We start from the raw sequence: 24,039 nt of genomic DNA, 5'->3' as shown, positions 1-24,039 counted from the left end.
TTTCGAGCTTGGAAACCACCTTCTCCCGCCAGTGCTAGTCTGAAACCAGCAGCAATTAGCGAACACCTAGTGGAAATACGCATCTGCTGAGCTAGTTAGGCATGTTTTGATGACTTGCTGAAGGTGGAGTTTCAGAAAGAGCAAGTTTTTTTTTTAGAGACAATTTCCAGGCGCTGAAATTACAAAATTTCCTTCAAGTCATATCTGATATATGCAAAATTCCTATAAAAACTGACGGTAACAGCAATAAATTGATATCTTGTGGCAGGGAAATATAGGTTTCCTATGTAATGCTGCCCCTTTAAGAATGGAAAAATTATAGCTGGTACCTCCATCTCGGCAAAGCTGCTTAGTTCAGTGACAGATATTCTGTGTTAACTTAACTTGGAGGCAGGTAGTGTCTTGTTTTTCCTTTAGCTAAGCTAACAGATACAGTATGGTGCTGTGCCTCCTCCTTTACAGGAAAATAACAGCGCTAAAGCAACTCCCTGAAATGTTTCAAGGCAAGTGTGTAGTAGGGCCGCTGTTGCCTGAAAAAGATGATAAAGTGCATATGAAATAAAGCTTGACTTACTTGCGTGAGTCAGCCGGGTCATTCAGTATACGCGAGTGTACTCATGGGAGTAAGTGTGACAGGGCTGTGTGTGTGGGGGTCCGCCGGCTGAGCAGGGCAGGCCGAGGATGGCGATTGACGTCGAGGGGACGGCGTCGTCGTGGCAGGTGGGAGCCGCGCTGACGAACCGGAACTGTCCTCCAGCAGGTGAGATGTCAGATAGATGCTCGTCTGGCCGGAGAGGAACGGCAGCCATCTTTTTTTGTTTTCCTTCCCCCCTCTCTCTCTTTTGCTTTGATCTCCTTGCAGGTCTCGGATGGAGACCGGGGCTGCTATTTAAATCACATCCTGCACAGCTGAGAAAAAGCAGAGACAGTACAGTTGATGCAGTTAGAGCGCGCTCGGCTGTGACATGTTGACGTTTCGGCCAAAGTAGACGTGGGACGTACATCCTGTGTTTGGCCTCATTAATTACATCGAAGATGTTTGCATCCGGTTTAATGGAGTTGCAGATGGTGGTCCCCCAGGAACCTCGAATGACTTCACTGTGCTTTGCAGTGTCATCTGAGTGTGTGGGTTCCTGTGGATGTCAATCTTCACCTCCTCCATCTGGACGGCATTAAGGCGGAAGTCGCTCGTTGCATGACTAGACGGCGCTCGAGCGCTCCCACCCCTTTTGTCCGCTCAAAGCGTCTATTATAGGGTATCGGTCTGGTTTTGGCAGCTTGTCTGAGTAGAAATAAAAGGCAGAATTATGACAAGCAGCTAAGAACTTCTGGAGATCATTTAAAGCCGTAAACGAGAGTCGTCATCCATCTTTTGTCGGTAACTGCAAAATCCATTCATGGTTTGTCATGAATTGAGTGGAACACGTTAGAGATACTAACCGGCGGTATGTTTTTTTATATCACTAACCAAAGTGATATAAAATAATGAATCACCGACTGAAACACGGATGAGTTATAAAATATGGATTTCACTAAAAAAGATTCAGAAAAATGCATTGAGGAAGAAAAAAACCTTTCTGATTTGTGTGTATTAGGTCACAAGAAGCTGACGATTTCAGCTGATTTCCTGGCTTTGGCAAACAGTTTGTTAAATTCTGACCTAAATCGTGAACCGTGTTGAGCAGCAAGGCTTTCCAGCCTTCGATTTTTTTTAAGCCAATGTTTAACTCCAGTGACCCCTGAACCAGGACTCTGTTTTGGAGAGCGAAACTGAAGTAAACTGTGATAATGGGAATATTTGTCCTCAGAACTTTACTTCCTGCAAATCTAGGGTGACCATATTTTCATTTGGGGGGTGGGATCTCTGTTCCCATGCATAGAGATGTCTGTGGCATGCACTCACTTAACATAGGCCTACGTAATCCTACAATAACATGATATTTACAGTTGGTTTATTAAAAATGCTTTTGAGTAAAAGTCAACAGCAATAACTCCAATAACAAATGATAATTTTATTCAAAATGTAATGAATGAATAGCACAATGAAATAATGTCTCATCTAAACATCCCTCACTTAACAATAAAAGTTAACAATAACTCTCAACTCCCAATAACACATGATACTCAACCTCATTAATGAACGAAATATTGTCTGTTCTGTAGGCTATTGGAAGAAATAAATTAACAAATGAGCTAATTGTCTCGACCCGGTCTGAAAGCGGGGAAACTCTTTTGTAAATCGTCGGTAAACATACATTTGCGCTTTGGCCTGTTGTTGGCGTACTGACAGCCACGTTATCCATCTTCTGATTAAGAACAGGGCTGCCCGCACTGACGCGGCTCAGGGATTACGTCACACGCAGCGCCGCGCGCAGTGCCCTAGTGCCTGTAAATTTAATGGTCCAATGAAGGTAATTTAAAAAACAGGACATTTCCTCACTTTCTAAAAAAAAAACCGGGACACCCGGGACAGGACGTGAAATATGGACATGTCCCGGGAAATACAGACGTTTGGTCACCCTATGCAAATCCCTTTTTCATCGCTCTTTACTAGAATTTTTCCATCTCACTGGTGACTGTGCGTACTCGCTGATCCATCTTAATGGACTACATGGACCAGAAATAGTTGATAACAAAATGATCTAAAGGAACACAAAACGATTGCAGATGAAGCCTGAAGTCTGGCTGTTCCAGTTTGTCTGGCCACACTATAGTTAGCCGCTTTCTTTCTTTCTTCTTCATTTTTCTTTTTTTTTTTACAGAAAACCATGAAGTGCTAACACTCTCTCATGAGTTTCTACATTAGAGTTTCTACATTAGTTGCTTCCAAAAGGCTTTATGTCGTTTCAAGAAACTCAGCACCGTATTTGCCACAAATTGAATTCATGGATTTACAAGGGTTAGAGGTTTGCCAAATGTTATTCAGCATCTCTGTACATTAGCTGATGAAACAATAAACCTGCCAAAACATGCTATTTTTGCCCATTTTGTATTTTTATTATCTAAAAAGTTGCTTCGCCATTTTATTTGATTTTTTTAGCCCTCTGTCCTTAGTGGATGGCTGTAAATGCTTGTTTGTTAAAGTAAAAGAATACAGCGGCTGCTATTTCCCCCCGTGTAGTGCTGTTAGGAAATGTGGATCTGTATAACATGCGACTTTATGAAACACCAGTTAAGAAGGGATTCACTCTGACAAATGTAAACAGAAGTGGATATTGTCCCTGCTCTACAGTCAAACCAAGTGTCTCTAAACTGCTTTGACTTGGTCTGCAAAGATGCTGCGATGTTCTTTACATTTTCTCCAAGCCTCAGGGAAAACATCCCAAGGGTTATTAACCTTACATGCACTTCTGAAGTGTAAAAGCTAGGAGAAACTCTCTCAGAAAGCCCTTTTCTGCAACACAGTGTGTAAGGAAAGCATCGGCTTCCCTTCAACCTATCCAAATTTTGCCATTTTAAAATGACTGTCGCATCTTCTGTGATCAAATGTGAATGTGGCAGAAAAATATTTCTCATTAAATCTGTGATCAATATTTCTGCATCGTGTTCTTTCCTTGTGATTCCATTTATTCTCTGAAGTCCACCAGTTCATCCTGCAGCAAATCAGATCCCACAGCATGGTGCTGCCACCGCCACGCTGCAGTTGGCTGGCTGATTTCTTTTGACTTTCTGTTTTGTCCAACAAGACAGTAGCAGGTGTGGCCTTAAAATACATCCACAGGTGTGCCTCTAATTAATTGAAATGTGTCAGTTAACCTGTCAGACTCATTTTTGACTCATTTTGAAGACATTCATAAATAGATTTCATTAATTTGGCCTTTAGCAAATAGAAGTAATATTTGTGCCTGATCTAAAACAAGAGAAATTTGGAATGATTTAACTTCAGACAGTGAGAGGAAAGAAATATATATTAACCTTCATCTTCACGTTCAGATTTTTAAACTTTTTACCAATAAACATTTGGAGTTTTTGACCAGCGATGTAGTCCATGTTTAGGGTTTTGGGCCTTTCTGTAATTTGAGTTGATTCTCCGGCTTCAGACAGACTAAATCCAATTGAGAATCGGCGCTAACCTGATTTTCAGCCATTCTACAAGGAAAATGGGGCAAGATTTCAGCGTTTAGAATCTACTAGAAACATTCACCAAAAGGCATCAGCAAAAGTTTTTTCTACTAAGCGTTGACTCAAGATGCATTCATACCAACCCTGCTTTGTTTGCTTTAAGTTAAATCTAGGTTTGTTTGTTTGTTTGTTTCTTTTTTCTTTTTTGTGTAGAAGATTCAGTTTGTTTGGGGAGATGTGACCAAAAGGGAGAACTCTGGTCCATCGTAGGTCTTGGTTTGATTAATTTGAACTCTGGTGTGGTTTGAATGCATATGTGGATGCCAAGCAGACCAGAGACCGCTCCAAAAGCAGGAAGCAAACTATAGCATAGGGAATTCTGGGTAAATACAACCAAAACAAACATGATAGAGTTTAACACTTATGGGAGAAATCTTACAACTGCTAAAATCTGACACTACTCCTTTTTTTTCCGTTTAAATTTTATGAAGAAGGAAGTCATTTCCTTCAGTGGTTCTTGGTACAGCGCCACCTCAGGCAAGGAGATGAACAAGTTTTTGGCTGATTGGACACAATGCAGTGTGAAATGATGCACACCAGCTGAAAATGTAAAAAAATAAAAATACAATTTTGGTCCCACATCTGATGTGTAAAATACGTATGCATGCCACACTTTAAAAATTCTTTATGAACAAAAGTCTAGAAAGAATGTATTCTCGTCTTTCTTCCCTTTGCACAATTTGTCTCTACTTTCTGTTGGTCTGACACATAAAATACTTTGAAGTCGGTACCTCCATCCTTTCTAAACTCGCGCAGGACAAAAGAGCAGAGAGCGGAGCTGGTCGCCCCCGGACGGACGGACGGCCCCTGCTTTAGGGCCCGGCTGAGCGCCGACCGGAGCTCATTACCTCTCAGCCCTCATTCATCTCTGCTTACAGAAACCTGACAGAAACGCACGCGTGGTCATATACAACACATAGACGCACGCCGGCCCTTCACACACACAAGCACCTAATTAAAACAACAGCAATATAATACAGGTCCAAAGGGAGACGGCCTGCGCGCCATCCAGTTTTATGCATGTTGTTGTCTATAATATTCTCATCCACTGCTCCCCCAGTGCCCCTTCCTCTTGTTGTCCCTCCACCCCCAACCCCGTCTTATTTTCCATCCTCCTGTATGAGATTTACTTTCCTCTCACCGCCGCCTCTCCCTTCCACTAATTTACCCTCCGACCTGCTGCTTTTGCCGTGTACAATTACAAAGGGGAGTGCTAAGTAATGCGCTCTAATAATGCTCAAGCTGAGAAGGTTTGTCAGAAATAATTACTTCCCGCGGAATGAGTTATAGTCGTCACAAGACGTGTATAAATACCCACTGTTGTTCTGTCTGGATTTTCAATTTCTGAAGCAATGTGATTTCCACCTGGTGCTTATTAAATCACTATTTTTTTTATTTTTTAGTTAAATTTATCACTGGATAAAAAACAAAACAAAACAAAGCCACAAAAAAAAAACAAAAAAAACCTGTGAAAAACACTAATGTTGGCACACATGTGAGTTACTAAAGTGCAAAATCAATTCTAATGTGTAAGAGATTAAAAAAAATTAACAGAACAATATGTGCTTCTTTCAGTATTGACATGTAAATCTAGAGGAACGCAGGGATGTTCAGGTAAAAGCGAACAGGCGCAAAGGAACTTAAAAAGCTAAGAAGAGGGGTTTGTGTGTGTGTGTGTGTGTGTGTGTGTGTGTGTGTGTGTGACGACACGACGCTTCAAAGTGGATCAAATTCCAATCTTAGATTGCCTCCTTGGATAATGTGGAAATATTAGAGAAGCCTTGATCTAAAATGGAGCATGGAAATGAAGTGGCAGAGGAAGCCCTGAGGACAGGCAGCAGATCCAGCGCCAGGCCAGCCGTACGTACCTCTGGGAGGCTGCGAGCACAGCCTGCCTCTCCTATGTAAATGTCCCATTCCACACATTAGTCATACTGCCTTCACCATGCACTAAAGTGTGTCTCGCCCATCAAACTGTGCCTGCCTCCATGAAGATCCCTCGAATGTTCCACAGATAAACCCCAGAGGCCTTTTCTTTTTTCTTTTTTTCAACTCCCCTCCACCACAGACCACAGAGCTGCTGATTGGTTAGACACTTCAGGTAAATGGAGGAAATTCTAATGGGGGTAACATGGATGCTGATGTCAGGGAATTTTGGGTCCGGAGTGCTGATAATATCAGCGGAAATATCTCTAGATAAAGATTAATGTGTTTTCAATTCCATCTAATTTCCTCTAATGGGATTTTCATCACAAATACTGTGGCAAGTGGTTGGAAGAAACAATGCCATCGAAGTTAATATCCCTATAAAAAGTTGAATCGAAATCTTTGTTTTTGTGGGATGATTATAACTGAAGCTGTTGTCAAACTGCTTTCTATCTTCATGACTGCAGAGGAGTACACTCTCCACAACAGACATACAGAAGATCTGCAGCATCTTCCTGCGAACACTGGAAAATCTAGGATTCCCTAAGAAGTAAGGGTGTTCATGGCTTGACTGTTGCATCTCAAGTCCATTCTGTTGTTCAGGAGAACACCAAGATATGTATCCTCCACTACATCCACTTCTTCTCCCATCTATCCATCCATCCATCCATCCATCCATCTTCTTCCACTTATCCGGGGTCGGGTCACGGTGGTAGCAGCTTCAGTAGGGAGGCCCAGACTTCCCTCTCCCCAGCCACTTCTTCCAGCTCCTCCGGAGGTGGAGCTGGACTATGTCTCTCAGGCCAGCCGAGAGACATAGTCCCTCCAGCGTGTCCTGAGTCTTCCTCGGGTCCTCCTCCCGGTGGGACGTGCCCAGAACACCTCACCAGGGAGGCGTCCAGGAGGCATCCTGACCAGATGCCCGTGCCACCTCAACTGGCCTCTCTTGATGTGAGGGAGCACATTGAGAGGATGTGCTCCTTCACACTTCTTCTCCCATGATGTTAATATTCTTTCTCTGTTTCTCTTGAAATTTACACCCATCGCCTTTGTCTTGTTCGCTTTCAAGGTACAATTGTTGCTTCAACATGCTACAAAGCGGTTCACCAGTTCTCTGTGCTCAGCCCCTTGACCACAGAGTCATCTTTGTATTTCTGGAGATGACTGCAGACTGACTTGTGCTGGAAGTCTGAGATGTGAAAGGAAATGGGGAGAGCACAGTTCCCTGTGGTGCTCCTGTGCTGCTGACCATTTGGTTACAAACACGACCCTTCAGTCTTACAAGCTGTAGTCTGGATGTCGGGTAGTTATTGGTCCAGGCAATACAGTAGGAGAATATGACAGAAATATTGTTACGTCTATTAGAATAGCATAGACATGCTCAAGAGCATTTTGATGGAATCAAGTTTTAGTTGGGATTAAGCTGAAAATATGTGATGTCAAAGCTATATGTGAAACGATTAAGGGTCAACCTACGGGCTTAAATTTCAGTTCAGTCCAAATTAAAAACTACTTTATTGAAATTGGAAATTAAATGTTGTAATTCATATTAAATCAAAATTCTTCAGAGTTATCCCCTTGAATCTAATTTAACTACAAAAAAATCCCTGTTAACTCCTCTTGAAAGTTTCTACCTTTTAAATTTCCCAGAATTCTGCTTTCCTCATATTGACCAAGACATCACAAGCCATGACTACAGGCTTTCTAATAGCCAATTCTCATGCTAATGCTACACCCAAAATGCAGTCTTTGCAATATGTACCTGTTTAATCATTTCCAACAGGCAAAAATAAGTGTGTAAAATATATAATAGAACACAAGAGTTTTACCGTACATTTCTGCTTTTCTAGCATCCTGTTTCGAACTAGCTGTGTTGCAGTGCTAATACTGGTGTGTTCATAAAGTGCTTAGACGTACCAAGAGAATAAACTGTATGATCTAGCGTGGTGTGTTTTTCCTCTCTTTTTTTTTTAGCGTTTATCTGGTTTTCAACCACTCTCAGAACAATTAAGTCTAATTCTTTTTCAAAACTCTTTCCGTCTTTGATGGTCAACCGGTGTTGCTAACCTTCACATGTTGGCCTTTAGGTTAGTGGTTGTATAAGGCTCATACCAGGGCGGGATATTAGCATGACATGCTAGAACACCATGACAGCCAAAGTGATGCAATCATGTCTTATGGGTCCTTTCAGATGCAGCGTGACAACGGCGCCTGCCACTTTAAAACCCACCGTATGACAGGATGTCAATGTGCTGGAGAAAGTGCAGCTGATATCATTGAATGCTTTAACTCTCTAAATTACATGACATGTTTCCATTTCTCCTTTTGAGAGAGGTTTACCTAGAGATAAGCATGTCAAGAACGATTCAACAATCAGTGGTTTTTTTGGTAAGATGTTTCCTTTACTTTGTTCTTCATGATGTAATTTGATACAACTTTAAACCTCCACACTGTTATTCATTCATTTTGCAGGACGTATAAAGTAAATGTGAAAGTCAGGAGTTTATTTTTCCAATAGTCCTCATGTTTTTAATCAGAGCCCAGATTTCCTTCTATGTTAGCCAAAGTAAGGCAAAAAACCCTCTTGTTTTCACTTTCTTAACTCTCAGATCAAAACCTTCTAATCATGTTACAATATACAACGTTGAGTTTTTACCGCTGAGACTGCTGAGGTATTTGCACCAGAATTTCAACTTTCAGTCAATAATGTGTAGACCTATCTTTCACTTCAGTTATTTCTGCAAGTCTTTTAGGATATCTCCACCCACTTTGCACTTTTACAGACTGAAATCTTTGCTCATTTTTCTGAGTTCATGTCCGATCCTAAATTGTGTTGGGTGGTTTAGATTTCGGTTGCTGATTTCTTGCTGTTGGTTTAGTGTCTCCTTACTGGACGGTGAATCTAATTCGTGGTTCCAAGTCTTTTGAAACGGGTGTCATACTCAATCACAGAAGGGCCCAAAACCCAAAACATGAAAATCAGAACAGATGCATTTGAAGGTTCCAACTTCAATGGAACGGTTCGATCTAAACCATTCTGATGAATTTCCGGCTGCAGATTTACACTGTAAGGTGAACCTGGACCACAGTCTCAAACCTTTTGCTGCCTCCAAAAGGTTTTCTTCCAGAAATGGTTTGAATCCAGCTCAAGTCATCTTCCCATTGACTGTGACCAGCTTCTCTCCTTGTTGGAAAAAGTCTCTCCACCAAATGTTTCTGCTACTATCAAGTTTCCTTGTTGGAACAGTTTGCTCTCAGGGACATTTAGTGTTGCATGTAAGCTAAGAAGTTATATTTTTGTCTTCTTCCACACCTTTGCTGTGTCCTCCACATGGTTTGTGGCAAGCTTCAAACTTTTTTCAACAGCGGCATTTTTTTGCCAGATTTGTTGAGTGAATAACTTCGTTGTCCTGTCAGAAAACTTGCGTACGTGAGCTACAAATCTTGGCAGCTCCCTCAGAGTTACCAATTGTCTCTTGACTCCTTCCGTTAAATTAGTTTAGGTGAACTGGCATGGCTTTGTAATTTTGCAGCTGTGTTCTAAAACATTACATTATATGCACAATGGTTTTTTCCCAGGCAAAGTTCTCAGAGAATCTTGGAGAAAAACATCAACAACAGGTTCCTAAAGAGAACACACCAGACAGGCTATAAATATCCAGGCACATCAGTCACACACAAACTGCAATGTATATTATTCTAATTGTATGTGGTATAGCAATACAATCCAGTGCATAATTGAAGAGCAAACCTTTTAGAGACTTTGTTTCAGCACTAAGAGATGCAATAGAATAGTTTGGATCAAAGCATAATTATGTGTTAGAATGGTCCATTTTCTAACGTGCTTGTCCCCAGTACGGTGGCAAAAGGGGCTGGTGCCTTTCTCCAGCGGTCATTGGGCGAGAGGTGGGATTGCCCTGGACAGGCCGCCAGTCCATCGCAGACTTTACAGATTTGAATTTGTAAAAGATATTGAAAACCAAATATTTCCTCTCCGCTTCCCAGTTAGACCGCTCTTTGTGTTGGCCTGTCTCATAAAATCTCAGTAAAACACATTGAAATTTGTGCTTGTAATGTGGCAAAGTGTGCCAATGCAATTCTCTATCGGAGCACTGCAGGTTAAAATCCTTGAACCTCTTGCTTAAAGGGTTTTTTTTTGTTTTTGTTTTTACAACTCTAATTCAAATATAGAGTTGAATTCTCTATATTTCAACTGTTATTTCTAAACAGTTGAAAAATTGTTTTCTTGGTGATGCTGGTTTTCTTTAAAGGGAACGGCAGCCCATATAGATGGCCTTCTCTGCAATCTTTTCCTGTGTTTCAGAACCGGAGGTGGATCATAACATTGTTATTAATATTTACACAGTATTTGTGTAAAAGCTATCTTCCTCCAACCCACATGCCCTTCTTTACGCACTCTTGCTCCCTGGTGCTAAAATGTCAATAAAAACTTATCGTAGGTTAATCTCCCACCAATGGAAACATGGAAACACTTTATCCTAAGCTGCATATGTTCCACACTCGCGGTCGATTTACTGTATGTCAGGGGCGGTATTAGCATTCATATTAGCCGCCTCTCCCATGTACGATATCCGTCATTGCCAGGGCCTTTAGCGCACCGGCACAGTTCAGGGATCCTTATCTCATGAGCCATAAATTAGGGGACGAATTCCCTCCGAAACATCGCAGGCGAAAGATGGAGGATGGAGTCATTGTGCTTGCTTGGTGTTTTGACACTGTAATGACACATGTTTTACAATCACCTCCCCTTCCTCTCTCTCTCGCTCTATTTTTTTTTTTATTCAGAAGGAGCGGACCTGTCCACTCCTAGCCGGAGAGAAATGGGCCTCTCGGACATTACCACCTCTTCCCAGGGGAGACATAAATGAGATGGAAGCGATGGGGGGAGACTGCGAGAAGAAGAAAGCGGGCCAGGACAGTCTAAACACAGAGGGAGGGAGGAAAGGAGCCATTGAGTGGACCGTTGGGTAGTGGCAGTTTTTGATTTGGGCTATATTGGCTCAACGCCCAGGGCAACACATTTGAAGAGGAATGGATGCCCCCACGGTTCTGCAACTGTAGGTTCTGTAAAAAAAAAAAATATGGCAGACCTCCTCGGTACCTTCTGGCTCTGAAGCTTAAAGGTTTTTCTTACAACTTTTTACACAATATCTGATCATCTCCAATTCAAAATTGAAATTTTTTTAACATCTCAAAGCTGAACTGCTATGTAAATTGAAATGAGATTACTTAAAGGGACAGTGTTATGTAAAATGTAATATTTTTTCATGTTATAATGGTATTCCCTCATAGAAAACATACTTGGAGTTTTGCCTTTATTCTTTCAAGCGTCTTTGAGAAATCCTTTCAGTGGCAACTGCTGAGCTATGCAAAATGTCTGGATGAAAGTAGCTCCACCTTCAAGACGAAGCTCCTGCTTGAAGCTGCAGTCTCCACGCCTCACAGAGCAGCTCTGCCCTGTGACTCACCCACTCGGCTCCTTCAGACTAGCCAGTAGCAATTAGCAAAAACTTGGTGGAACTCTGCATCATTATATGAGCTACTTCTCAGTGCAACGCTGGTAAAAGTGTTGTTAAAGGGTTAGTAGAGGATTTCTGTTCTGATGACTTGCTGAAGGCAGACTTTCAGAAAGAGCAGGAGATTTTAAAGACACAGAGAATCAATTTCAAGTCATTATATTACTAAGTTATAATTGGTATATACAGTATTTTTAGAACAGCTGAAGGAGAGTCACTTGGTTATGTTATAAAATGGGACTATGTGCCTGAAAAATACGTAAAACTGACCCTTTAAAGCACAATTTGAAATGTATAAATTTAAAATCAGAATCAGTTTTTCTGGCCAAGTTTTTATTCACCGAGGATTTTGCCATTGGTTTCACACACTGTACAGACATAATGTGACTAATGGAATGTTCACAAAGGAAAAAAAGCTCTTCTTGTTTTGATTTTTTTTTTTAAAAACAGCAGATTTTAATAGTACAGTATTACTATTACTCTGGCTGTAAGGTGTTCATTATATTCATCAGAGACGGCCTGTGGTAAATGTTTTTTTTGTTGTTTTGTTTTGTAAATGCAGCTCTGATGGTAGAAGTCTGAACAGTTTGTGTCCAGCATGTGTGGGCTCTGCAGATGTGCTAGCTGCCGACCCCAGGCCTGTAAAAGTTCTGGATGGATCCTCTGTGCAGACCTAGTTGTGCGTTGCGGTCTGTTCCTCTCCTGTTTGGTGGTTGAGTCGAACCACATAGCGATGGACGAACACCAGACAGACTCTTCTGGTAATGCCTCTTGAGTTTCTGCTGGGCATTCTTCCAATTAGTGTCTATGTGTGAGGAACATCTCCGGTCCTGAGGTGGTTTTTAAGAACTGGAAATGACTCGCAGGCTGTGAGTCAATTATTCTGGGTGTGTTCTCCAGATGTTCACAGTCATCTCCTTGGTTTTTAGTGGGTAGAGCTCCAGGTTGTTTTTTCCTAGAAGATGGAAGCCATTGTCCCCTTGAACTTAATAACTGGTTGCTACACCCATGGTTGCAGTAACTGCCTTCAAGAGTTTACAATAACAGGCAATGAGTGTTTTACATTGGAGGGGAGGAATTTTGACCCAGCCTTCTTTGCAGAACTATGCTCGTTTTGATGTTTTCAGGCTTCCGCCTCTTGCTTTATGTCACATCTGAAATGCCTTCAAGTTTGGACTTTGACTAGACCATTACAAAGCCTTGAGACATTCTCCCACAGGACTTTCAGCTAGGAAGCTAAATTCTTGGTTACTTAAATTATTTAACATTTTCCGAGAACTAAAGAAGCAAATCCGCCTCAGACCATCACATTACCACCACAATGATTTTTATTCTGAAATACTGTTAGTTTTACACCAAATGCAACAGAAAACACTCTTTCCAAAAGTGTCAATTTTTTTGCTTTGGCACTTTACAGAGTATTCTCCTAAAAGCATATTTCAAAGTTTTCTTGATTTGTGATTAATGGCTCTCATTATGGTTGTCCCAAGGCTTTTGAGATATCTAAACATTTTTCAGACTGAAGGGTGTTACTAGATATGTTTCCACTGACCATATATTTGCGCAATTTGACATTTGGTAAATAAATTTGTTCAATGAAAACACAGCCATTTAAAAATATATATATATATATATATATATATATATATATATATATATATATATATATATATATATATATATATATATATATATTCTTTTCAGAAAAAGTTTCACCGCTAAGATGACGCATTTTTTAAACCTTTTCAGAATTTAGTTATTTCTCTGAAACTGCAATGGAAACACTTTTTTCACATCACACGAGTCACACGATGAACATTGCATTGCCACTGATGCAAACCACGAAGAAGACAATGACAGGAAGTGGAAGGAGGATGATGAAGTGGAATGCTTCTTTAATGACTTTACACGTAAACAAACTTATTCACGTATGATTTATTTATTTGTCTTATTTAACTGAAACACCGCGATTTGTGGAATTGTTGTTTTTTCCGACTTTAGCGGAGAATTGAGTTTTGTCACTCTTTTTTTTTTGTGGAAACATAGCTACAAACTTTGTTTCACATCAGCTCTTCAATTTTCTTCATCTGTGCACATGATGTGTTGCTTTTAAAGGTTTTTTTGTCGACCCGTAAGATCTTTAAAAGTAGAAAAGCGGTAGTAAAACTACTTCGGAGTTGTTGGCAAATAAATTCAGCTTCTCAAAAAATGTGGTCAAAGTTAAATCCCAAATTAACAAAGTTATTTTTCCTTTGTCTCATATATTAACTTTTTTCTGATGAACCACAAGAACAGTATTGAACGGATTCAGGGTTTTTTTTTTGTTTTGTTTTTTTAGTAAGTTTCTGTTGTTTTATGACAATGGACTTTGTTGGGCGAACTGAAGGAAGTGTTTGCCCGGCTTACCATTGATGCCAAGACCGCCACTGCTGATTGGCTGATGATACAACGGGAAGCGAAAGAGAGAGGGGTGTTTGTTTTTAATTGCGCCCAGGGCTGCTGCACAAGCACAAAGGTGCATCATTACTTACCTGACAGAGCTCCACAATCACAGGCTCTTCCTAATAAATACTCGTTACTTAAGACTGGAATATAAATAAAGTGAAGGTCACATCTGAGAGAGAGGCGGGATCTAGGCTTTTTAACCATCAACCCAACCTACCTCTCACTTTTTAGTTCTTTGGTTCTCTTTCTCTCTCACGCTCATTATAGGGGAAGCCATGCAGGGCTGGTTAGGAGAACGTGTGATGAGCCTTGGGAGATATATCCACTGGGAGGGAGTGAGGTAGGGATAGACTGAAGGGGAAGGGGAATAGATAAAAAAAAATGCTGACTTGTCTTCAAAGGAGACAAAAAATAATTGAAATGGGCTCCGCGCGCGTATGTGTGCGTCGGCACGCGCGCGCACGAGCAAGCGAGCGGAGAGAGGGTGGGAGAGATTGAGAGGCTCCATGTTCGAGTTGGTCATTAATTGAGGAGGAAGGCGAAACACTGTGTGGTCCTCCGCCGACACCGTCGCTGACACGCGAGGCGGAGATTGATAGAGGAAACGGTGTGATAAAGATATGAAACGGGGGAGTGGGGGGTGGCGGAAGTGAACGGCGAAAAACATAATAAAGTGTATGGGGGGGGCTTTGTCAGCGTTAGCTGAAAACGAGGAGGAGACAGAGGAAGACGGAGAGAGATAGAGTTCAAAGTGTGCCCAGACTGAGTCCTGTCCTCGCCGTGTCCTTCCTCGAGCCCCGAGTCACGCATCGCTCATCTTGTCACATTGAACTCCAGATGCTCCTACCCCGGAGAGCGCTCCGGCCGCGGCCATTTTTCTTCATTCTCGCTAACAATTTGGTAATGAAATATTGATTTTTAGTTAGATTCATATTGATGCCATTAGCTTTGCATTGATAAATCACGTTTGGCTGCTTGTCTGGTGTGGCAGAGCGAGAGAGCCAGGGCCCAGAGATTACAATCAAAGCCACTGATGTGTTAATTTGATGGATATTTGCCCTCCACCCCCACAAACACCACCACCCCCATTACATACCCCTGCCTCTTCCCCTCTTTATGTTTCACTGCATTTCATAACATTGTTTCCTTTTCTATTTTTTTTTTTTTTTATTATTACAAAGCACCCCGCGAGGATATTTATGTCCATGTCCATTTCTCCTGAAATAGCCTTTCAGCCGACCTGCCTGTGGCAACGCTGTGCAGTCTTAAAGTCATTTCATTTCTTATAGACAAGACAGGGATATGAGGGACTGTTTCACACCCGTTGAGTCAAATGAGCAAAACAGGAGAGGGCATGGCTATTTCTATACTTTGACACCCAACAAAGAAGCTGCAGCAGCAGAGGCTCGCAATTTCACGAGAGACCCTCTTTTGCATGAAATCCCCATAATCTACCAGCGAAGAAGTAAAGGATATGAATTTTATCCAGTCCCCCCGCCCCCCAGTATTTATTGTCAGAAAAATTGGCAATATATGTGAAAACAGAAAAAGCAGCACTCAGGGTGCATCTTTTATTTATTTATTTTCAAAAGGAGCGATCCGCTTAAACGCCTGGAAATCGTACAGCCCTCTTAAAGCGTCTCGCGCGCCAAAAGGTTGGGGAGGATATAACATTTGAGAAACATTAGGATCATTTTCCAGATTAGGGCGGTTTTTAAATGAGTCTCCTGCCGCAGCTTCGCCTTCCAACTGCAATATGTGTCTGCACACAGTCATCTTAATGAAAGGAAATGATGGCGTTCACTTTAATGACGTGGAGTTCAAGGACTGCTTATTGTTCCAGAGAAAAGCCATCGTTTTTCACGGTAATATGAGTATTTCTTTTTCTTTTTTCCTTCACGGTGCAATTTCATTTGAGAAACAGACACTGAAGGTTAAACGAGCTATATGGGTTGTCAAAATAAGACCAAGAAAAAAAAAAAAAATGAGTAAAAATCCAGGTTTTGAAACAGATATATTGATAACGTCCTCCTGTGGCGTTATCACTGTTTTGGTAATGCTTCATCTGAATCCCTTTTTAATCTTTCTAGGCGATTATGCAAAACAGAATACGGCCCTAATTATCGCAGACAAAAGAGCCACTCTGTTTCACTCTAGTTAGAAAGCAATTTTACAGCGAGCCGACTTCTGCCTTCGACATCCAGCAGACGTTTCTCTGCTGCTTTTTAAAGAAATGTACCGATGGCAATCTACTTTACGGTATGTTTACGGTGCGTGTCATAAAGCAGCTCCCCCGTTTACATTTGTTCCCTAATTTAGTGCTCGGCATGGCGGAAATCCAAATATTTTGGTTCAGATGTGATTTTGTTTGATAGAATGACAATAACCCCGTATTAAACGGAGGGCAGATGATCCCCAGACGTCTGGGTGGGTCAAGCGGGTGCTTTGGCATTTACTCAAAACACAATTAAACACCAGAGTTATGGCTTCTTTAGGGTTTCATGCTTTGCCTTTGATCCCATACTGCCTCCATCTCCTGTCATGGATTATGGAGCCAAACGGTTGTTTGGGAAAAGGCCAGCCAAGTCTGAACGACGGTTTGGGGAGGGCGGTGGCTTCGGTATGACGACAACAAATCTGAGCAGCTGAACTGACTGAACCTCCAGTTTGGCTCCATCATGACTCCCACTCATCAAATCGTTGTTTGAGTCAACTTTGATGACTTAATCATTAGTCAAACAATGGTTTGAGCCCAGTCAAACTCATGCTACATACAGCAGCAGAAATTTGCTGGACAAACTGTGAAAAATTGGAAGTCATTAAGTTAATTGTAAGTAAGATCTGCCATTTTCACGCTACAAATATACCAACCAATCACATTTACTTTTAGGGACTTCTTTAGAGTTGAATAAAAGTGATCAAGGATAGAGGCATAAACGAGGCTGATATTGTACATTTTTAATTTTGTATATATTTTTTTATTATAAATGACCATCAAAGCAGCACAGTTGTCTTACTACTGATTGTCCATAGATGGAAACGCTGCATTGGTTTACTGATCATTTAAAATAAACTCCATGAACTGTACATCTTGCCAGGATCTTAAAAACAACTTTATCTTTTGTCCCATCTGGGTAGAACGGTTACCCGGCAGACAGATTTACAATGGGGCCAGTCAAACCAGTGAAAGTTGCATTCCTCAAAAAAGAGGGGAAAAAATGCTCCAAGTTGGAGTCTTTGAAAAGTCGTTCACCATGCGCAGTGTTTATCAAAGCCAATCATCTTGAATCTCGCTTCTGTGTGTTTACCCCCGTTGTTTATTACTCTTTTATTGTCTACTCTCTATTGTCACTCAAGATCCCGTGGCATCAGTGACCTTGATTTTCAATATGCAGTAATAAAAGCTTCTTTTTTTTTCTATGAACTTTTTAAAAGCTTGAAGTCTTGCAGAATTTTTTTTTAATCAGACTTTTTTATTTAAAACTTCTTTTTTTTCTTTTGCATTTCTAGAACTTCTTTTGGAATAAAGTTAAACTTTCGAGGGCATTTTTTTCTACCTCCGTCGTTTCCACAGCTGGATCGGAAGTCAATTGAGATTATAATCTTAGATAGTTATGTTAAAGTCGGTAGTGTGTTTTTGCCTTTATCCTAAACCAAGAGAAGCTCTTTGACAGGAGAATGTTAGACATTTCTTAACTAAATATATAAATAACTAAAATAACTAACATAAGTAACTGATATTTAAGTTTGCAAAAATGTTAACCCTGTCACAACACAGCGTTTTACAGTAGTTACATTACAATACAAAAATAAAATCCATGTAAGTGCATGAATTATATGAATCTGAAATTCCTTTTTTAGCTTCTCAGAGTTAATAAAGTCCAATTCTGTCATCAGAGTTTTTTTTGAGGCACTTGAGTGAAGTTTGAATGTTTTAGCATTTGCAAGATACAACATTTAACAATCATAATCTCCTGAGATTGTAAACAATGAACTTAGTTATGCTTCCAAAAAAGGTGCACAGAAGAATGAGTGAATCCTTGACAGATATCTAATACAGGCTATCACTTAATAAAAAATAGTAAATTATGCAAATTTCCTCTGATTTTGAATTGATTTAAACTCTGTTTCAGAGGCTGAGCCCTGTGAGATTATGCAAAAGTTCTGGCTGCAGAATACCACAAATGGTCACAAGTCAATTTTTCAGAGTACAAGTCTAGTCTGAAGTCATTGAGGGCCAACTCCAAGACAAGTGTCGAGACAATAATTACATAAACATGTTCTCAGCAAGTCTACGGCGTCTACTGCTCTAACCCTACGCCACTTGTAGCCCTGAAATGTAGCTGTTCTGACTGAATCACTGGATATAGTTTCTTTTCTCAAAGTCAAACATTTATTGTTTGCGAACAGACCTTTCTTTTCTGAAGAAAAGCTGAGGAAGACATTGGGTAGTTTTACTACATTTGTGTCGTATAATCAAAGTATATCTCCTAAAACCACGTTGACCTTAACACGATGGATCTAATGTTGACCAGTGAGGACACATTTCTGCTCTGAAACGCCACCTTGACTTTGAGTTGTTTTGATTTTGGACGATAGTTCGCCTCTCCTTTTTACAATGGCCGCTGTAATTCATCTCACAATGGATTCCCATCAGTTCAAACTTCCATCAAGTCCAAGATGCTCGGCGTCGTTTTCATTGATTAGACTCAAGAGTCCCCACATCTCAGGAGAAATACCTACAGCTCAGGAGGATTTAGTATTGATCCCCACCTTCCTATGTGGTGATATACCTCTATCCACCCCCCCCACCCCCGCCCCCAACACACACACACATACACAGCCTGTCCCCATTTTACCGACAAGGTGTGCCGTGCAGATATACTCAAAACGTTACGACAGAACTGATAGACTCGGGAGGGAGAAGTTTTTCCAGGGGAGACGTCGCTCCGTGAGAGATGACCTCTCGTTCAACTAAGAGTGAGACGCCTCTATTTGAATTCTGTGTATGCTCTGATTGATGAGGCTTTATGTTGCCCTGCCCTTTACTGTATTGTACTATCAAGCCCTTTATTACTTTAATGCCTTTCCAGTGATGTCATCCTGAGGTCATGCTCAAGCAGGGGCCATCAGTGGGGCTTTGATTGGCAGAGGCGCTGCCGGGGCTCGGCCAATGGCTGCGCGGCGAGGCAGGTGGTTGTCATGAGATGGGGCAGGCAGGGGAGGGGCTTCGTTGGCTGTCCCAGTCGCGCAGCATGAATCGATATCTAGCCCCCTCCAAACTCCTCCGGAAGCATCGCAGCGTTCCCCCGGCCGTCCGGCGGAGAAGGGCCCGCGCTTCTCGCTCTCTCCCTAAAGCTCCGATCCTGCAGCTCACAGCGGCTAAATGGGCAAGAAGACGGGGGAGGTGGAGGGAAGAGAGCAGTGGAGCGGGTTTCTGAAGAGAGAAGACAGAGCAGTCAAACATTTCAGGGCCCGCCATTCCAGAGTAATGAAGCATAGCAAGAGAATATACCTCTGCAACATTTGATAAAGATGGGCTGACACGCCAGTCCAAATAGGTTCCTCTGTACGCCGGCACGTGTCTATCCATCACTGCTAGGCATTACAGACAGGAAGAGGAGAGGGAGGAAGGGGGTGCAAATAGGAAGAGAAGTGTAAAAATTGAGTGACAGTGAGGGAACAGGTGGGGAGGTAAAGGTAGGTAGACAGAGAGAGGAAAGATAAAAAGGGGGGAGTGAGTGAATCCTTGGCAGCTGGTGGATCCTATCAAGGCCGATTGGTTGGTGAATGAGGCTCGGGAGGCCCGTGTCCTTGTACCCACCGGTTTGTTTTTCGCTCGCTCCGGTACTCCGGCTCCTGCAGTGGAAGACAATAAAGAAGCGAATGAGTAAACGTTGCACATTTTACGTCCTCATCATCCCCGCGCTGTGTCTCTCCATCTGTTACCGCCTCACCCGCGCCGTAAAAAAAAGAAAAAACAAAAAGAAGAAGAAGGAGGTGAGGAGCGCAGCAAAGAAAGACAAACAAGGAAACAGTTGTATCTCCTCTGTACGGACTCAGAAATTGTGGTCAGGTTAAAGGATGAACCGCTGAAAATTCAGTTGACTTGCCTGTGTTATAGACATTAAAAGTGGGATATTAAGTGCAGAAGGTTAATTTATATTATGTGACTTTACAGTTGAAGATGGTAAAATGAAAATGCACTCAAGTATCTCTAAGCTGCTCTACTCATATCTTTGGCTCTGGAACTCAAATATATAGTGATGAATTTCAAGCGCTTTCTATTTTATAACGTATGGCACTGTCATAAACCTACTAAGAAGTGGCACCTAAACTGACAGCGGAGTATTCATCATAGAAACAGCCAAGAGGCCCACAGTAGCTCTGGACGAGCTCAACTGGACAACTATTGGTACAAAAACACTTTCAGGTTTTGATTTCATTTGAAAACCATGAAGTTATGCACTGCCTTATGTCGGCCTTCTTTCCATATAGCATCCCTGCAAATTTATTTAAAGTTTATGGTTGTAATGTGATCAAATGTGGGAAACTTCAAAGGGTACAACTAGATTTGCCAGGCAATGTAAAAGTTTTCCTTCTGAGACATCATGGCAAAGCACAACTCTTTGTGAGGATGTTTTATCTCACGTTTCCAAAAAGTAAACTTTTACGCTGACAACTATGTTGTCTTAAACTACAGTCGCTGTTTGCTAATCTTTGAACCCATGCAAAACTTTTATGCGTAATTGTGTTCCATCTAATCTCCCTGGCTTTGCAGCACTGCTGCTGTATGTGCCGCGCAGTTGTGTCTGCAGGCATCGGGGGCGCTACAGATTTCCGCACCTGGCCGAATAATCGTCGAGTCAGTTGATATTGATCAACAACTTTACCATAAAAGGCGGCTGCTGACATGTCGGAGTTATTTTTCGCTCTCGGACAGTAATGGCTTAACTTTTTGCTTCTTTCAGCAAATCCGTCCTTTTGGGAGGAACAAGCGCTGCTTGGAACCGCGCAAACACCAAGACAGGAAGAGAGAGGAGAAACCAATACAACAAATAAGCCCTGCCACAACACAACGCAACATGGCTGCTCGTCGTCCCCAGGAGGTAGCACGGGGGGGGGGAGGGCCCCTCAGCCTGCCAGCACGGCCAGGTACACAGCTTTGCTCTCAAGTCTTGTGGTGATTAATGAAATCTTAACGGCAGGCGAGACACAAATATTCATCACCTGGTTGCCCCTATTGTAATGCATGTGGAGAAGCAGGAGTGTGACAGAGGAGAGTGGAGACAAGAGCCCGTCCAGAGACAAAACACAACATGGGGCACGGGGATTATTACCAGGCCCACAGAAACAACGCTTTTTGTTCTACCCAACAAAATGGAGGCCTGTGATTTATGGACAGCCGGCATCTGTTTGGAGCAAGGGGAGACACAGATTCATGTCTGCTATTATGGGCTGTCCATGTAAGCAGTGTGAGGAGCTGAAAAGGAGGAAAGAAGAGGGGGTCACCGCCGGTCGCGCCTGGTGGAGGGGTTTGTAGTCGTTAAGAGCGCAACCTTCTGGGGAAAGTGCAGAGTGTCGGCTCCACTTCGTACCGTGAATCTGTTACTTCAGAGTGTGGGTGAGGCGCCGCCATTACATTGTATATCACAAACAGATGTAGGCCCTCACAAGCCACACCAAGGGAAGCAGGCCTCGACAAGGTTTCTGCTGCGAAGAGGCGTTAGAGTGAAACGAAGTTTGATACACCGGATGATATCGGATGTTGCCAAGCTGAGCTAGAGAAAGCCAAATCTTCCGTACCATCACGCGGTGCAACGAATCCAGCTTTGTGTGCAAGACTGATACGATCGTTTTTTGATTGATGACACGCCCTAGACCAGGCCACGAAGCTGTAGCGGTCTCGGTGTCTTTTTTTTTTTTAGAGGGGGACGGAGGAGAGACCGGCAGAAAATGTAGGGGGGGACGGGGTTGAGGAAGCAGAGATGGAGTGCGACAGACAGCGAGGGGAGATTGCGCGCTGTCTGTGTGTGCAGCATCGCATTGACTTGTGCGTGCTTCCCAGTGATAGATACTGTCAGGTTGGGGCTGCTCAGTGGCAATGGAAGATCAACCCCCGCCCCCGACTTCCCCCTAAAAGTGTTTTAACACCCGTCGCTGATCCTTGTCAACATCCACACCAGCTAGCCTGACAACAGGCGGCCTGATACCTGCCGTGTACGTTCGCACCTGACGCATCCATGAGCAGCACTCATATAGACGTACCGTACTTCCTTTTTGGTGCACGACATCGCCCTTCTTAAAAAGCACTTAATATATCCAAATCTCAACCTCAGAAAACAATTACACAGCCCTGTTTTTTTTGTTTTGTTTTTGTGAGAATCTCTTTTTGATATATTCCTCCAGGCAGCAAGAGAGAGGGAAAAAAGGCCCTCATTGTTCTATTGTTCACATTGTGTCCTTCTTTTCCTTGGAACAGCGATTGTTTGCTGCACAGTTAGGGAACACAATGGTGTTCACATAAAAATGAGCCACTTAGCTCTCACACTAAATTAGCACTGCAGAGGGGAGTCGGGCTTTCCAAAATCGCTTATTCACATTTTCCGCTCCTTACCAGCCCTATAAAACCAGCCGCTTCTTGCTGAGGTGGACAGAAACGGTGACAGCCGGCGCGTACGCTCCATCCGTATCGCTGTGTTTTGATGGAGTAAGAGCAGAGGTATTCAATTATACGGGTAAGATTGTACCATCATCTGCCATAATCGTGTGAAATCAAAACCAATGGCCTGTTGAAATGAATGTATAAAAAAAAGAGCTGGGATTGACAATTAAAGATGCAGTGGTGTATTTCTTTTCTTTTTTTTCTACCACTAACAAACGTAGACTGACAATAAAACACAGCTTGGTGATGGTGTAAGATATCCAAAAAGTGTAAAAGTTTTAAAAGTGCACAGAAGAATAAGAGTGCCATATGTTTTCTGAGTGCCTGGCCAAAGGAGTCACAAGAAGCATTTCATTTACATTTACACCAATTTGGACCCTTATTTTTTTCTGCAAGTGTTGCCATTTTTCATTCATATGTGATTTATGCTATTGAGAATCACTAATTTAAATCAAATTTGCATAAAATATTTATTACAAAAATGCTCAGTTTCCATCTGATTGTGGTTCTGATTGTTGCTTGGACTTGATGATTACTGCTTACAGATTACCATTGAAGAAAATTACTCAGAAGGTTCCTCTGATAATAAATACCATTAACTGGAGTCATAAAAACAGACTTTTCAATAGCAAACTTTGAGCAGATTATAGAAATTAGGGAAGTAACATCCCCATGTCCGGTACAAATTGAAGCAAAGTTAGAATGAAACATCTTTGACATTTTGTATTCAAATAAGTTGGTTATAAAACTCCAATGAAAGGTGAAATTGTGTACAAACTAGTACCAATTTAAGAGGCAATTTTTGACAGATTTTGGTTCTGAAGCATTTCGTTTGTCTTTTATTTGCAAATGATGTGTTGGAAACAGAATTTGAGTCCCAAACTACTAAGGATGGTAAAACTGAAGGAAACCGTGTGGATGACAACTATTGCCTTCAAATCTTTATCTCTAGAGTTTCATTTGAACTTTTTCTCCATTATTAAAATTAACTTCTGGGGCGTGCTGTGGTGGCATAGGGGATAGTGTGACCCACATTTGGAGGCCTTCAGGCCTCAACGCGGCCGTCGCGGGTTCGATTCCTGGACCCGGCGACATTGGCTGCATGTCTTCCCCCCTCTCTCTTCCCCCTTCCTATCAGCCTACTGTCATATAAGGGACACTAGAGCCCACAAAAAGACCCCCTGGTGGGAAAAAAATGAATAAATTGACTTCTGCTTGTATAATGTTAAATAGCTACATAATTTCCCAAAGACTAGAGTTGTGGTTGTGATGGTTTAGAGACCATGGATCCAGATACATATTTCTCTTAATATTTTTGAAATTATACAGAAATTAGTGTTTTTA

The 24,039-nt window shown here is 41.9% G+C and overlaps 1 long non-coding RNA gene across 1 annotated transcript in view; it reads left to right on the top strand.

Moving 5' to 3' along the window:
- The window catches only part of LOC122831558, a 35,111-nt gene extending 13,928 nt beyond the window's left edge, over positions 1–21,183 (top strand). The window contains exons 3-4 of the long non-coding RNA XR_006370717.1: positions 10,855–11,126; positions 21,002–21,183. This is a non-coding gene — a long non-coding RNA (uncharacterized LOC122831558). The remainder of the gene's footprint in view (positions 1–10,854; positions 11,127–21,001) is intronic.
- Positions 21,184–24,039: the final 2,856 nt, after the last annotated feature.

The sequence above is a fragment of the Gambusia affinis genome, linkage group LG05 (genome assembly GCF_019740435.1).
Source record: "Gambusia affinis linkage group LG05, SWU_Gaff_1.0, whole genome shotgun sequence".
In the NCBI taxonomy this organism is placed as follows: domain Eukaryota; kingdom Metazoa; phylum Chordata; class Actinopteri; order Cyprinodontiformes; family Poeciliidae; genus Gambusia; species Gambusia affinis.
This window is presented reverse-complemented; position numbering and strand designations above follow the sequence as displayed.